The sequence below is a fragment of the Heteronotia binoei genome, chromosome 18, assembly GCF_032191835.1.
Source record: "Heteronotia binoei isolate CCM8104 ecotype False Entrance Well chromosome 18, APGP_CSIRO_Hbin_v1, whole genome shotgun sequence".
Lineage (NCBI taxonomy): Eukaryota > Metazoa > Chordata > Lepidosauria > Squamata > Gekkonidae > Heteronotia > Heteronotia binoei.
In genome coordinates, this window is record NC_083240.1 from 8,949,783 (window position 1) to 8,966,700 (window position 16,918).

Consider the following 16,918-nt stretch of genomic DNA (forward strand, 5'->3'; position numbering starts at 1 on the left):
TGGAGTATGAAATATAACAGAAAACCAATGAAGCTTTTGAAGCGGGGATGAAAATTTTCAGAAATAAGCATTTGCACAGATTCTAGTTCTCTTCCATTCCACTGACACCATTTCCCCTCAACGGAGCAATTGCTCTCTTAGGATCCTCCTTGAGGGGAAGTCCTAGGGAGGCTGAAGCCTGGTTTTTGGCGAGGAAGAGGAGTTCGTGTCGGTGACATTCATTTCTCCCTCAGCTCGTCACAGACGTTGGAGTCGCTTAAGTACCGCTGCGATAAGGGGAGGCCGGCGTGCCTGGCTGCTTTACAGATAAGCCCCATTTCTGTATGAAATTGCCACGCCGCAAAGCCAAGGATTTCAAACAGCCGGCATGTGGCAGAGTTCGAGAGATCAGCTGACGGACGAGAAGGATTAAGCTACCGATACTGGCGCGGCGCGTGTCCAGAACTTGGGAAGGAGAAGGAAGAGTTGTTGCCGGGCAGATTGAGCTGGTAGAATTTTAATGGCTCGGGCTGTTAGGAGAATGGATGATACCACTTCAGACAGCACAAACATAGGAATATAGAAGAAGAAGAAGACTGCAGATTTATACCCCGCCCTTCTGTCAGAGGCGCAGAGCGGCTTACAATCTCCTATATCTTCTCCCCCCACAACAGATACCCTGTGAGGTGGGTGGGGCTGAGAGGGCTCCCACAGCAGCTGCCCTTTCGAAGACAGCCTCTGCCAGAGCTATGGCTGGCCCAAGGCCACTCCAGCAGCTGCAAGGGGAGGAGAACCTGGTTCTCTCAGATAAGAATCCGCACACTTCACCACTACACCAAACTGGCTCTCTGGAAGAACTGGAAGGGACCCCAAGGGCAGCGCCGGATTAAACCCTGTGGATTAAACCCTAGGCCGTCAAAATCTTGGGGGCCCTCTCGCAAATAATCTCAGAGACAGAGCAACCCCCAGTCCTCCCACTGCAGCCTGCAGGCACCTTCTCAAAAGCCCCTTTGTCAACACTCTGGGAGAGAGGCAGAGAGAGGCAAACTTGGTGACAATGCCAGCAGCAGCCACGCCAGGCAAGTCAGGCAAAGAGCGGCTCAGTTGCTGGCAGCACATGCAGACTCCGAGGGACGCAAGTAGGGTTGCCAAGTCCAATTCAAGAAAAATCTGGGGACTTTGGGGGTGGAGCCAGGAGACTTTGGGGTGGAGCCAGGAGACATCGGAGCAGAGCCAGGAACAAGGGTGTGACAAGCATAATTGAACTCCAAGGGAGTTCTGGCCATCACATTTAAAGGGGCAGCACACCTTTTCAAATGCCTTTCTTTCATAGGAAATAATGAAGGATAGGGGCACCTTCTTTTGGGGCTCATAGAATTGGACCCCCTGGTCCAATCCTTTTGAAACTTGGGGAATACTTTGGGGAGAGTCACTAGATACTATACTGAAAATTTGGTGCCTCTACCTCAAAAAACAGCGCCCCAAGAGCCCCTGAAACCTCCAGATCAATTCCCCATTGTACCTTATGAGAATCGATCTCCACATAGGAAATAATGAAGTGCTCAGCAGACTCTCCCCCGCCCCCCATTTCTGGAGACTCTGAAGGGGGATTGGCCTCTCTACTCACGAGTTGCTGCCAGCTTCTTCAAAGTAACACAGACACCCCATCCCAAGAGGAAGCCTTTCAATCAGCGACTGAAGCCTCCAGAGGTAAAAATGCACATGGTCCTCTGGGGACGGAGCTCCCCCCCCTCCGCTGGCCAGACTCCCCGAGGAGATGCCACCTGGCCGGAGAGGACGCAAGGACTACGAGTCCCAGCATGCACCTCGCGAAGGGAGGCCGGACTGGAGCGAATAGCAGGTCGGCGGTGGGTGGGTCTTTGTGACCCGGAGGAAGGGAGAATCCTGAAGCCTGAGAGGGAGGCAGGCAGGGAAAGAGACACGGTGCCGTTTCCCCACCCCCACCCCCCACCCCCACTTCCGGATTTTTGGAGAGCGGGGGAGGAGGCTGCTAATTTAGGGGTCCCCCGGCAGGACGGGGGGTGGGAAGCCTAGCTGCAAGCAGGGGGAAAACCATGGGGAAAAGCCAGCCTGGGACCTATAAAGGTGTGGGGGCCCATAGGCCAGTGTCCACTTGGCCTAATGTTAATGTGGCCCTGCCCAAGGGTCATCCTGCACAATGCAGGAAATTCATATCTACCTCCCCCCCGCCACTCCCTGAGTGACCTTTACTCTATGCCAAGAGGAAGGCAAAAAACCACCCACGATTTCTGGACCAATCTGGCCTGGAGAAAAATCCCTTCGAAGGAGGGAAGGAAGGGCCACGAGGCCTGAAAGCTGGCTCATTCACCCCTTCCTGCCTTCCTTCTCATCATTTGCCTAAGTTCACAGGATCCACATTGCTGTCAGATGCCCATCTCGCCTAGGGGTGGCCAAATTGTGATTCAGGAGCCACAAGTGGCTCTTTCATACCTATTTTGTGGCTCTTGAAGCCCCCACTGCCCCATCAGCCAGCTTGGAGAAGGCATTTGTCTCTTTACATCACTTCTCCAAGCCAGCTGGCAGCTTGAAGTATGCAAAGCTAAAGTTGCTTTCTTTCTATCCCTCCTCCGCACATATTTCCTTCCTTCCTTCCTTCTCTGAGTTGTCCTTGAAAGGGCAGCTTCTGTGAGAGCTCTCTCAGCCCCACCTACCTCACAGGGTGTCTGTTGCGGGAGAAGAAGATAAAGGAGATTGAGAGCCACTCTGCGATTCAGAGAGAAGGGCAGGGTATAAAGGGCGGGGTATAAATCTATGGTCTTCTTCGTCCTTCTTTCCTTCTCTCCCTCCCTCAAACATCTGATGTTCATGTTTTGCGGCTCTCAAACATGTGACATTTATTCTATGTGGCTCTTATATTAAGCAAGTTTGGGCACCGCTGATCTAACCTCTTTTTAGAAAGGAAGGAGCACCCACCACCTCCCGAGGAAGCCTGTTCCACTGAGGAACTGCTCAAACTGACAGGAAGTTCTTCCTAATGTTGAGCCGGAAACTCTTCTGATTTAATTTCAACCCCTAGGTTCTAGTTCGACCTTCTGGAGCCACAGAAAACAATTCCGCACCCTCCTCTGTATGGCAGCTCTTCAAATAGTAGAAGATAACAATCGTACTGCTTGTCAATTGGCTCGTGGATTTATGGTTGCCAACCTCCTGGCGATTACTGAAGATTTCCTGGGATTACAGCTGACTTCCAGGTGACAGAGATCATTTCACTTGGAGAAAATGGCTGCTTTGGAAGGGGGACTCTGCTTACAGCATCATACCCCATTGGAGTCCTTGCCTTCCTCAGGTTTCCCGCCAAAAAAATTCTCCAGGTATTTCCCAATCTGGAACTGGTAACTCTAAGTGGATTCCAAGTTTTGAACACTCCTGTTCATTTCAAGAAGACCCCATGCCAAGAGAACTGAAATTATACAACTCCACAGAGTGAAAAAGCCCGGCAGGAACTCATTTGCCTATTAGGCCACACCCCCTGACATCACCATTGTTTCACACAGGGCTTTTTTTGTAGGAAAAGCCCAGCAGGAACTCATTTGCCTATTAGGCCACACCATGGCACCACTGTTTCACGCAAGGCTTTCTGGCAGAAAAAGCCCAGCAGGAACTCATTTGCATAATAGGCCACACACCCTGATGCCAAGCCAGTTCGGAACTGCGTTCCTGCTAAAAATGCTTGTACACATTGCTGAGTGCTCCCCTTCGCCTTCCACATGCTGTATTCATATACACAGGGCTTTTTTTTTTGTAACAGGAACTCCTTTGCCTATTAGGCCACACACCCCTGCTGTGGCCAATCCTCCAAGAGCTTACAGGGCTCTTCTTACAGGGCCTACTGTAAGCTCCAGGAGGACTGGCTACATCAGGGGTGTGCGGCCTAATAGGCAAAGGAGGTCCTGCTAGAATTCCTTACAGGGCTCTTCATACAGGGCCTACTGAGAGCTCCAGGAGGATTGGCTACATCAGGGGTGTGTGGCCTAATATGCAAAGGAGCCCCTGCTAGAACTCCTTACAGGGCTCTTCGTACAGGGCCTACTGTAAGCTCCAGGAGGATTGGCTACATCAGGGGTGTGCGGCCTAATAGGCAAAGGAGTTCCTGCTACAAAAGAAACTTTGCATATACGTCGCAAATTGTCCTTCTGTCACCCATTAAAAAGCAAGGAGAGAGGGTGTTTGGGGAGTCGAAGGGACACTAGCGAGACATAATTGCGGTACAAACAGGTTATCAATGCTTCAAGCCGTCCTTCGGCAGCTGCAATATGCGAAAAGCCGCAGTCTGTGCCTCAGAGATCCTGTCTGGAGACGAGACAGAAGATATCCAATTAAACTGGGTTTCATTTAATTTAAAATTTGGTTTCATTTCAGCGACCCTGGGGAAAGAATCAAACCTTAAGAATGATGTCTAGCAGCTCACGCGGTGAAAGTTTTAACAAGACATTCCCCTAAAGGGGGAAAATAAAAGATTTAATACCATCGAGTGCCAATGTGGTCGGTTGTCAGATGGGGGTCTGAAAGACCCAGGTTCAGGGCTTTGTAGAGTTGCCAATCCCCAGGTGGGGGCAGGGGATCCCTTGGTTTGGAGGCCCTCCCCCCACTTCAGGGTCATCAGAAAGCAGGGGGAGGGGAGGGAAATGTCTGCTGGGCACTCCATTATTCCCTATGGAGACTGATTCCCATAGGGTATAATGGAGATTTGATCTGTTGGTATCTAGGGCTCTGGGGAGCTGATTTTTGAGGTAGAGGCACCAAATTTGCAGCATAGCATCCAGTGCCTCTCCCCAAAATACCCCCAAGTTTCAAAAAGATTTGACCAAGGGGTCCAATTCTATGAGCCCCAAAAGAAGTTGCCCCTATCCTTCATTATTTCCAATGGAGAGAAGGCATTTAAAAGGTGTGCAGTTCCTTTAAATGTCCCCTTGGAGTTCAATTATGCTTGTCATAACCTTGCTCCAGGCTCCATCCCCAATGTCTCCTGGCTCCACCCCAAAGTTCCCAGGTATTTCTTGAATTGTTATTTTTAATACTGTAAACTGATAAATTTGCTATGAATGTATTTTAGTAATTTTGTAATGGCTATACCTTTCAGAACATTGTGAATATTTTCTACGCATATACTGCAAGTTTTGCAAAACACTCCCTGGAGAAAGGATCTGGCCGCCTGAAACGGGCTTTACTCTGCTAGCGGTCTATTGGAACTCTTTTTGGATTTATGATTTGGACTTATTTATGATTTGTACTATTTGCACACTATTGTATATATGTGCATAAATATACACATGCGGTATGTAAAATAATGAGATTGCTGAAATGCACTTTTTTCCTTGTATGAATTACATTTTGCAATAATATTGTTCACAGAGTGGTTTTGATTTATTTGGTTGCAACTTCATTCCTCTGTGTAGCTTATTATGTATCCCCACCTGGGGATTTGCAACCTTAGTCAGGAAGGATGAGCCCAGAGCACAATAATTTATGTTGTCGCTCACAACTTTAATGCCAGTAGTTTACCAAGTAGGATTTTTGCTCACAAGACTCTGCAGCTTAGAGGCAATGTTGACTAGCACAGCTACCTGTCTCGATCCATTCCCTCCAGGGGAACGGATCTCCATTGTGTAGAGATCCGTCAGAATTCTGGGAGAACTCTGGGCCCCACCTGGAGGATGATAACGCTAAGCTAGGCAGGTGTTTGACAGGTGAAGTTTTTGCCAGTCCTGCATCCCCCGATGGGGCAGAACACCTTTTCCTGGCCACGGCTCGCAGCCGTAGTCTCATTTGCAATGAGCTCCAGGCAGCAATTCCTCCACCTCCCTTGCCTTGTTTTGACCCTGGGCAGCCGCCCAACAGAGCATCGTAAAAGGACTGAACGTCGGTTGGGGCTTGGCTGTTATTTGGTTTCTTTTTTGGCTCCAACTTTTATGGCTCCAAACAAACCGTAAGCTTTTCTGGGGCAACAGAACAAATCAATGTGTCCTCCTCCTGCCCCCCCCCTCCCCAAATTCTGGGAGCCCTCAAGTTGTGGGAGTTGGAGACTAAATCCTAGGGCCACCAATCCTCAGGTGGGGGGAGGGGATCTCCCAGTTTGGAGGCCCTCCCCCACTTCAAGGTCATCAGAAAGTGAGGGGGGAGGGAGGGAAATATCTGCTGGGCATGATTTCCTTAGGATATCATGGAGAATTGATCTGCTGGTATATGGGGCTCAGGGAGGGGGACTGTTTTTAGAGTCACAAAATTTTCAGCATAGCCTCCAGCGCATCTCCCCCAAATACCCTGCAAGTTTCAAAAAAATTGGACCAGACAGTCCAATTCTATGAGCCCCAAAAGAAGGTGCCCCCTATCCTTCATTATTTCCAATGGAGGGAAGGCATTTATTTACTTTTGATTTACATCCCGCCCATTCCGAACGGAGTCAGGGCGGCTAACAATCACAATAAAACCAACATCTCAGTTTCAGGTATAAAACGATAAGACATAAATAATGTACAATTTGAAACAATTTAAAACGGAATATTGGCGCTCTTTAAAAGGAAACTGGTCCCTTTAAATCTGATGGCCAGGACTCCCCTTGGAATTCAGTCATGCTTTTCACAACCTTGCTCCTGGCTCCGCCCCCCAAAGTCTCCTGGCTCCACCCCCAAATCCCCCATAGATCCCTTGAATTGGACCTGGCAACCCTACCGAAGCTCAACCACAACACGAACTCTTCCCAGGCCATAAACCACTGAACCTTGACTAGGAGAGGCTATACTTAGAAAGGCAGCAAACAAACCCCGCCTTTGCCTCCTTCTCTCGTAAGCAAACTTTTGATACCCCAGAGCCGGATGACGTCTGTTCCCACAATTTAAAAATGGTTTTATAGAAGTTTGGACAGACATTACGAGGAGAGGAAAGACAGCGGAAGGTCACCCAGCTGGCTGCATCTGGAAGAGGAGTGGGGAATCAAACCCGGTTCTCCAGATTAGAGTCCGCCGCTCAGGACTGCTACACCAAACTGGCTCGCTAAAGAATACTTTCCCTGTCAAATGACCGGCTTGTCTATCGTCGTGTGTGTGGAAGGATGATGAGATTGTCTCTACTGGACAATGTGTCACCACGGAAGGCCATGTGAGAGAGGGAAAGGACAAAGCAACAGAGAAGAGGGAGTCCGAAAAGACAGAATTGGCCACTTTTAAGGGGGCTACAAATGCTACCACCTTTGTCCAGCTTTTGGCTTAGCTTAGGCTACATCTCATGAATAGATTGGTCTGAAATCTTTCCTCTGGTGGGCTGTTGTCTCTCTAATCAGCCCCTCTGTTTCCTTATGTGCTTAAAGTAGTTTTAACAAACTTTTAAAAACTGTCTTAATAATATGGGTGGGGGGGGGGAAATCAGAAAGTATGCCTTTCCCAGCCGCAGACGTAAGGGAAATGAAAGATTTCAGGTTTTCACAGCTGGTAACATCATTAGGGTTTGTAGAATCTTTCGAGCTCAAGTGCTGTGTTCTACTGGAGAAAGTTTTCCTTCCAGACGTTTCGTTCTCAGCTGCGGAGAACATCCTCAGTGGCGTTGCAGCCGGAGCAGGCGCTCTGACCTTCTTGGCCGCTGTGCATTGAGGGAAATGCTTCAGAATTCCACTGCTCCACTCTACTTTGAGATTGGCTTTTTCAGTATGAGTTGGTTTTTTTTTTTAAAAAAAACTCATTAAAGATTAAGAGGCTATTTGCATTTTTTTTTTCAGCAAAGGTTGGTTAATTTTCTAATTCCCATTTCTTGACATTTCAACAAAGCCACCCAGGGCAAAATGATGCCCTGACCTTTGTTATTAACGATTAAGACTGAAGACAGCAGGTATATGCTAATCAACCCCGAATTTATTGCAAAACATGGAAAACAGTTTGCCCGTTAAGACTCTCTGCCTTTCAATGGGTACTCAAAAACTCAGTGTTACCAAGACATCAACATGTGGTGAAAAGTGGGCTGAATAAATACATAAACTGAGCCCTGCTGGATCAGACCAGTGGTCAGGGTTGCCAAGTCCAATTTAAGAAATATCTGGGGACTTTGGGGGTGGAGCCAAGATCAAGGCTGTGACAAGCATAATTGAACTCCAAAGGGAGTTCTGGCCCTCACATTTAAAGGGATGGCACACCTTTTCAATGCTTTCCTTCCATAGGAAATAATGAAGGATAGGGCACCTTCTTTTGGGGCTCATAGAATTGGACCCCCCGGTCCAATATTTTTGAAACTTGGGGGGTATTTTGGGGAGAGGCACTAGATGCTATACTGAAAATGCTACCCCAAAAAACAGCCTCCCCAGACCTCCAGGTACCCGCAGATCAATTCTCCATGATTTTCTATGGGAATAAATCTCCATAGGGAATAACAGAGTTCCCAGAAGACATTTCCCTCCCCTCCCCCCGCTTTCTGACGACCCTGAAGCGGGGGGAGGGCCTCCAAACCGGGGGATCCCCTGCCCCCACCTGGGGATTGGCAACCCTACCAGTGGTCCATCCAGTCCAGCATTCTGTCTCACACAGTGGCCCAACAGCAGGCCATAGAGGCTGAGGCCTTCATTAGAACATCGGAACAGCCCTGCCCTCCCCGAAAACATCAGGGCCCTGCGGGACCTGCCACGGTTTCACAGGGCCTGTAAGACCAAATTATTCAAACTCACCTTCAACAGTTAAGGGGAGGTGGCTCTTTCCTTACAGCACCGACAATCTCACTGAATTAATATAACGGAAATCAGAAACCTGCCATCTTGGACTTTTAATAAATGGATTGATAATTGTTGGTATGTATGGAAATGTTTTATTATAAATTTTATTTTTAATAAAGATAGAGAGACAGAGAGATAGACAGAGAGATAGAGAGATGATAGATAGATAGATAGATAGATAGATAGATAGATAGATAGATAGATAGACAGACAGAGATAGACAGAGAGAGATAGATGATAATGACAGACAGACAGACAGAGAGACAGATAGACAGATAGATAGATGATAGATAGATAGATAGATAGATAGATAGATAGATAGATAGATAGATAGATAGATAGATAGATAGATGATAGATAGGTAGGTAGGTAGGTAGATAGATAGATAGAGAGAGAGAGAGAGAGAGACAGACAGACAGACAGACAGACAGACAGACAGACAGACAGACAGATATATAGGAAGGAAGGAGCTGGGAGATATATTGGTACCAAGGTCATTGCTCACTCCCTTGGATGTTTAGGTGAAAGCTACGTAGTGAATGTGTGTCTATGACCTGTAGCCACTAAATCTGAACTGTCTTCATGCCCTGAGTTCAGGCGCGCTTTTAACGATCACTGCAAGGGTATATAATCTGAACCTTTACCATTGTGTATCACTTTCGACACTACTTGGCAACGTCAGTGTATCCAGATCCTTACAATAAACACTTATCCAATTCCACGGAGAGTCATCGTTATTGAAGGAAATTTGGGGACTTGACAGCCAAGGCCTTTATAAAAAGCATCGGAAGAGCCTTGCTGGGTCAGGCCGGTGGTCCATCCATTCCTGCATCCTGTCTCATGATTCCTCTAGAGGGCCAACAACAGGGCAGAGAGGCCGAGGCCTTTCCCGATGTTGCCTTCTGGCTCTGGGATTCAGAGGCTTTGTGCCACTGAATGTGTGGGTTCCCCCTTGGTCATCACAGCTACTAGTCACTGACAGACTTCTCCTCCATGAATCTATCTAATCCCCTTTTAAAACGTCAGTGCCTGTGGCAGTGAAGGACTGGCAGGGCCTTTCTCTTCATGGCCCCTAGTCTACAGAATGTCCTTAAATGCCTTTCATTGCCAGTTTCAGATCTTATTTGCCTGGGCTTGGTGTCTGCTTTCACTCTTTCGCCCTTCAGAACTTGCCTTTGCTGCTGCAATATGACCTTTGCTGTTGCAAAACAGTGGTATGCATTGCAGGGAGTTCTTTTATAGGATGGGGCTCCTTCTTTTCCAACTGATTGACTTTTTATAAGGATTTATTACTTTAACGGCCTATGGTCTTTCCTATTTTACAGCCCTCTTGGCTTGGATTTTTTCATTTTACAGCATGTTTTATTAGCTGCATATTTCCAGAATTGGAATCCGCTGTAGCAATCGCTTAAATTAAAAGGAAATTAAGGGGATTAAAATATATATATACCCCAAGCCTATCAAAGTCAAGAAGTAACTCAGGCCATGCTGTTGTTTTACATCTATGCCACATAAAGTGGTAGAATCCTGCCCTGCGGGGGAGTTTCCGGGGGGGGGCGGGGAAGCAGATTTGCCAATCCCCAGGTGGGGGCAGGGGATTCCTCAGTTTGGAGGCCCTCCCCTCACTTCAGGCTCACCAGAAAGCAGGGGGTGGGGAGGGAAATGTCTACTGGACATTCCACTATTTCCTACATAGACCAATTCCCATTGGGCACAATGGAGAATTGATCTGGGGGAATCTGGGGCAGCTGTTTCTTGAGGTAGAGGCACAAAATTTGCATCATAGCAGCTGATGCCTCTCCTCAAAACACCCTCCAAGTTTCAAGAAGATTGAACCAGGGAGTCCAATTCTATGAACCCCCAAAGAGATTGCCCCTATCCTTCATTATTTCCAATGGAGGGAAGGCATTTAAAAGGTGTGCGGTTCCTTAAATGTGATGGCCAGAACTCCCTTTGGAGTTCAATTATGCTGGTCACACTCTTGCTCCTGGCTCCACCCCAAAGTCCCCAGATATTTCTTGAATTGGACCTAGCAACCCTAGTACAGTGTAATGTTGCATAATTCCAGCACAGACTTTGGAGCCTCAGAGAAGGGCTGTAGATAGAGCACTCCCTGACCTGTCCTTTGTCCACTCCTGCTGCCATCCCTTTGTTACCCAGAATGCTACTCTGAGGGGTTCCTTCCTTCCAGTCACTTCCCTTTTCTCTGTGTTTTTCTGCATTCTCATTTTACTGGCTGTTAAGTTCCCATTTCTTTGGTTTTTCCTCCCCGTTCTGCACGTTTGGCTCCCTCTAGTGGCCGATTCAATATCAACATCTTTATTTCCAGCTTATCTCCCTGCAGATTTAAGAGAGACTAGAAATAAAGCTGTTTGATATCAAACCAGCCACTAGAGGGTGCAGTAGAGAAGAGCAAGAGTACCTTAAAGATTAACACAATTTGTGGTAGGCTAGCAGCTTTTGTGAGTCCCTGCTCACTATCTAAATTATTTTGTTCATCTTTAAGGCACTGTTGGACTCCTGCTCTTTTCTGCTGCTATAGATCAGGGGTGTCAAATTCATTTGTTATGAGGGCCAGATTTGACATGAGACCCTATTGGACCAGACCATGCTATAAAGGACAAAGACAAAGACAATTAAAGATTTTTTAAACAAAATAAAATGTGCTTAAAACATTAGCATTTGTTAGTCTTGAAGGTGCTTTCTTTGCATCTCTCCCATGTGATTCAGGGAACTTCTTTTCCTCCTTCCCCAGGGAACATGGAGGGGGAGGAGCTTCAGCCAACAGAAGAAAGAGAGCCTTGGCTCAGTAGCTCTGCTGTGTGATTGAGAGAGCCTGGCAAGGCAAGCTATTCCTCCCCCCTCCTCCCCAAGGGAGGAGCCTCAGCCAATGGAGAAAATAAGAGGCTTTGCTCTGTAGCTCCTGTGCGATTGAGCAAGCCTGGCAAAGCAAGATGTCATGCAGAAGGGAGAGAGAAAGAGAGAGAGAGAGAAGGAAGCAGATGACAACCAGTTATTTGGGGGGCTGATAGGAGCTCTTCGGGGGCCTGATTTGGCTCCTGGGCCACATGTTTTGACACCCCTGCTTATAGACAGACTAACACGGCTACCCTTTTTGATCTATCGCTAGAAGGAGCAAAACACATGAAGAACAGGAAGAACCCTCAAAGGAACAGGACCTTAAACAGCAAGTAAAATGAGAAAGTGGAAAAGTCCCGTCCTCCCTTCCTTTCCCCTCCGTGAAGGAGGATATGGATTCTACAATCTCTCGCCATCCTAGTTTAGATAGATCGCTTGAAGCTATCAATCTTTCCTTTCTAGTACAGTGCTCTCTAAGAACGACTTTCTAACAAGACTCAGTGTGAACTTCTTCCTCAAGCAGCCGGGCTGTAGAACTGTGCTGTGGGGAACCCAGTCCTAAATAATAGACTGGATCAGTTCACACCTTACATTTTCCAGCATACACAAAAGAGCAGAGCCAGTTTGGTGTAGTGATCAAGTGGCGTGGACTCTGATCTGGAGAACCGGGTTTGATTCCCCCGCTCCTCCACATGAAGCCAGCTGGGTAACCTTGAGTCAGTCACGAGCTCTCACACAGCTGTTCCCTCAAGAGCAGTTTCTGTCAAAGCTCTCTCAGCCCCACCTACCTCACAGGGTGTCTATTGTAGGGAGGGGAAGGGAAAGGCAATTGCAAGTCGCTCTGAGGGCCCTTTGGGTAGTGAAAAGCGGGGTATAAATCCAACTCTTCTTCAGACGTCCTCCTAAAAAAATAGAAGTGTGTCTGAAACGTAGCATGCAGATATACCCAGGCTCCAAGGACCACTGTGGCATCTCTCCCCCCACCGTCCCACCCCTAATCCAAACAGCTCTGCAGCCAGCTGGGCTTCGGCGAAATGTGTGAACACAACATACACTTCAGTGAAATCTTTGTTCAGACAAAATAGCTTGCAGGCTGATTCTCAAAATGACACCCCCCTTTCAACAAGCGCCGTGTCATTTTGTTCCAGAGCAGCTTTGGAAAAGGCTGCCGCAAACTCCCGCCGCAACGAGCCACAGAGGTGCGTCGGATATTTGATGCGTGTGTGTTTCCCTAACAGTTTTGCTTTCGCCCGAGTGTCAGGATGCTGGCAGGAGAAATTTTGAAGAGCGTGTAATTGGGCATCAGCCTCGCGGCGTGTGCTCGCCTTTACAAGTTATTACTTTAAGACAATTTTGCCCGTCACATTGCTTGCCACAGCGCCGCACGCTCCCCGCCGGCTCATGTCAACGGCTGTTTTTTTTCTTCAAAACAAGACAACTTCTTTCAGGTATGCAGAACAAGATGCTGCAGGGCCTTGTTTCCTGCTCACCATAAACTGCTGTTCATTCAAGCAGTCGCCCGATGGCGGGGACTTGGCGCTTGTCATGTTGACAGGGGTCGTGAAGGTTCGGGCACAAGCTGGTTAACTGACAAACCCATACACGGGTTCTTTGATCCTCTCCCTGCCGGCGGTTCTCCTGCTCCCCCACCAGGATCGATGTGAATATTGTTCTAGCGTCTTAAATGTTGACAACACGCTTCAATATTAGGCTTGCCAATCCCCAGGTCCCGGTGGGGGTTCTTCTGCTTTCCCAGGCTCCTTCCCGCCCCCAGGCAGCTGGCCGGTGGGAGGAAGCCCCGCCCCCACAGGACCATGTGCCTTTCCACCTCCGGAGGCTTCAGTCTCCGATTGAAAGGCTTCCTCTTGGGATGCTGGGTCTGTGTTACTTGGAAGAAGTTGGCTGCAACTCGTGAGTAGAGAGGCCAATCCTTTGCTTTAGAGTTGCCAGAAACGTCTGCTGAGCACTTCATTATTCCCTATGTGGAGATCGATTCTCATAGGGTATAATGGGGAATTGATCTGGAGGTTTCAGGGGCTCTGGAGGAGCTGTTTTTTAAGATAGAGACACCAAATTTTCAGTATAGTATCTAGTGTCTCTCCCCAAAGTACCCCCAAAGTTTCAAAACGATTGGACCACGGGGTCCAATTCTATGAGCCTCCCAAAAAGGTGCTCCTGTCCTTCATTATTTCCTATGTAAGGAAGGCATTTTAAAAGGTGTGCTGCCCCTTTAAATGTGATGGCCAGAACTCCCTTGGAGTTCAATTATGCTTGTCACACCCTTGCTCCTGGCTCCGCCCCCAATGTCTCCTGACTCCACCCCCAAAATCCCCAGATATTTCTTGAATTGGACTTGGCAACCCTATTCAATATAGCCTTCACAGTGGGAGGGGATCCCGAAAACTTCTGGGTTGGGTTAATCATTACAAGACGGCTTTTGCAAAGAAGGGGTGATTCCAGCGAAGGAAGGTTAGAGGTTTTCAGCTCACCTCCCTTTCTTACCCTTCCAATGGTTAACGTAAGAGCAGCAAAACCTGGTTTTATTTAACCATCATATATAGTCAAGGTATGAGCCCAGCGGTGCAGACGGGCAAGCTGCAGTACTACAGTCCAAGCTCTGCTCACGACCTGAGTTCGATCCCGGCGGAAGCTGGTTCAGGTAACTGGCTCGAGGTTGACTCAGCCTTCCATCTTTCCGAGGTCAGTAAAATGAGTCCCCAGCTTGCTGGGGGAAAGCGTAGATGACTGGAGAGGCGATGGCAAACCACCCTGTAAAAAATCTGTGAAAATGTTGTGAAAGCAACGTCACCCCAGAGTCGGAAACAACTGGTGCTTGCACAGGGGACAACCTTAACCTTTTTTTTATAGTCAAGGTGACTAGGGTGGAGGTAGTGGGAAGCAGCCTCAAGTTGCAACCAGTATTCCCTCTAAGCTGAGTTAGCGTAAGCGAGCTCACAGATTTTTAGCCTCCGGCTCACACATTTTTGCCTTAGCTCAGGAACGATGACCCCAGAGCACAATAATGGATGCAGCAGCTCACAACTTTGATGCCAGCCGCTCACAAAGTAAAATTCTTGCTCTGCAGCTTAGAGGGAGCGCTGGTTGCAACCAGCGTCCTCTGGAAGCTGAGTTATTTCGAGCTAGCTCACTTGATTTTTAGCCTCCAGCTCAGATTTTTGCCTTCGCTCAGGAAGGATGACCCCAGCGAATAATAACTTAAGCAGTAGCTCACAAAGTAGAATCTTTGCTCAAAAGACTCTGCAGCTTAGAGGGGACATTGGTTGCGACCGACTTATGGCAATGCCACAGGGGCCTCCTAAATAAGAGACGAACGGAGGTGGCTGGAGTTCTTTGGTGGTCTCCCTTCCAAGTTCTAACCAAGACATGCCTTGTTTCCGAGGCCTGGTGAGATCAGGCGAGCCTAGACCATCCAGCGCAGAGCAGGGCAGGTGGCTAGCCCCCTGGCCTTTTGAACCCAAGTGCACCCAACTCTTGCTACGCTCCTTTTGCCTGCTTTTGAAGTAAGAGGACAAAGGCCTTTCGTGAAGCGAGTCGAAGGAGCTGCTAATCAATCCGCTCTCTCTTTTGCCCTAGACACAAATGACAGCCATTTACTGCGATGGCAGTAAAAAAATGGTATCGCGCCCTCTAGGGGACAGGAGTAGGGTTGCCAAGTCCAATTCAAGAAATATCTGGGGACTTTGGGGGTGGAGCCAGGAGACACTGGGGGCGGAGCCAGGGTGTGTCACGCATGATTGAACTCCAAGGGAGTTCTGGCCATCACATTTAAAGGGACAGCACACCTTTTAGAATGCCTTCCTTCCATAGAAAATAATGTAGGGGCACCTTCTTTTGGGGCTCATAGAATTGGACCCCCTGGTCCAATCTTTTTGAAACTTGGGAGGTATTTTGGGGAGAGGCACTAGATGCTATACTGAAAATTTGGCACCTCTACCTCAAAAAACAGCCCCCTCAGTGCCCCTGACACCCACGGATCAATTCCCCATCATTCCCTATGGGGATCGTTCCAGGAGGTGCATAATGGCTATGGGGGTGGAGCTTCCCCCGCCGCCGGCCAGCTGGCTGGGGGAGGGGGGAAGCCTGTAAAACCAGGGGATCCCCCGCTGGGACCTGGGGATTGGGAAGCCTAGACAGGAGGCCACATGACTGAAGGCTGGATTTATAGAACTGGGCTACTGCTCTCTGCCTCGTGCTAGAGGCAAGGTGAATCTGCAGCTTCAAAAAAAAAAAAAAAAAAGTTTGCAAAGCAGGAAGCGCCAGTGCTGTCTTTTTAAACCTTGCAGCTCTCCATACCACCTGAAATTCTTTTGCACAGAGTTTGACTGTGTTAAAGGCTGCATAACACCTTAAAAGAGTAGGAGGTTTTTCACCTGGGTTTTTTTTTGGCCATGGTGTGAGAGTGTTGGCCTGGAGGGGCCACTGGTCTGATCCAACACAGCTTCTCCTATGTTCTTATAAACATCTCATCACCAATGAGGCCTTGAGAGCTCCAAAGCTTTGGGACATGCTTCAGGCTCAGCTTTAGGAAGAACTTCCTGACTGTTAAGAGCGGCTCCTCGGTGGAACAGGCTTCCTTGGGAGGTGGTGGGCTCTCTTTCCTTGGAGGTTTTGAAACAGGGGCTAGATGCAGCAATGAAGATCCTGTGAATTTAGGGGGAGGTATCTGTGAGTTTCCCGCATTGCGCAGGGGGTTGGACTAGTGACCCTGGAGGCCGCTTCTGACTCTATGATTCTATGCTAGTTGATCCTAAAGAAAGATATTTCTATTGGCTTTGGAGCTTCGTGTGGGACAGCCACAGCCCATTCAGAGAACTGTTAGGAAAGACGGCAGAGGAAGACAGATACATGTCTGATTCTCCCCACCCCTTCAACTATACCAGTTCACCCTACAAGCGGTTGAATGCTCTTGCCGGCAAAGAAAACAAAACACCCTTTCACGTGCTGTAGCTTCACTCTGAAGCGCTCGTACGGTGTCAGTTCCTATTCCTGAAAGGTGCTTTTGAGCTTCAGCTCTGCAGTCTAGAAGAGGGAGGGCGTAAGAAGAGCTCCCAAGAAACGGATTCTGTTCCGCAAGCAGACTGGCCGTGGAATGCAGTATCCAGCTGCAGCCCGCTTAACAACAACTCTGCCGAGTCTTCGAAGCAAGAGATGAACAGAGGCGGCTTCTTGTCGCTGCCTGGCCTTTGCGCAGCAACCCTGGACTCCCTTGCTGGTCTCTCTCCGAGTACTGACCGGGGCTGACCCTGCTTCGTTTCGGAGATGGCGCAACACCCAGGCCAGGGGTGGCTAAACTTGCTTAATGTAAGAGCCGCACGGAATCAACGTCAG